Below are 304 nucleotides of genomic sequence, written 5' to 3' on the forward strand. Positions count from 1 at the left end.
TTATTGATATTTCTCCCTGCAATCTTGATTACAGCTTGTGATTCTTCCAGCCCAGCGTTTCTCATGATGTACTCTGCATATAAGTTAAATAAGCAGGGTGACAATATACAGCCCTGACGTACTCCTTTTCCTACTTGGAACCAGTCTGTTATTCCATGTCCAGTTCTAACTGTTGCTTCCTGACCTGCATACAGGACTCTCAAGAGGCAGGTCAGGTGGTCTGGTATTCCCATCTCTTTCAGAATTTTCCACAGTTTATCATGATCCACACAGTCAAAGGCTTTGGCATAGTCAATAAAGCAGA

This window comes from Bison bison, unplaced genomic scaffold (genome assembly GCF_000754665.1).
Source record: "Bison bison bison isolate TAMUID 2011002044 unplaced genomic scaffold, Bison_UMD1.0 scf7180017864265, whole genome shotgun sequence".
NCBI lineage: Eukaryota > Metazoa > Chordata > Mammalia > Artiodactyla > Bovidae > Bison > Bison bison.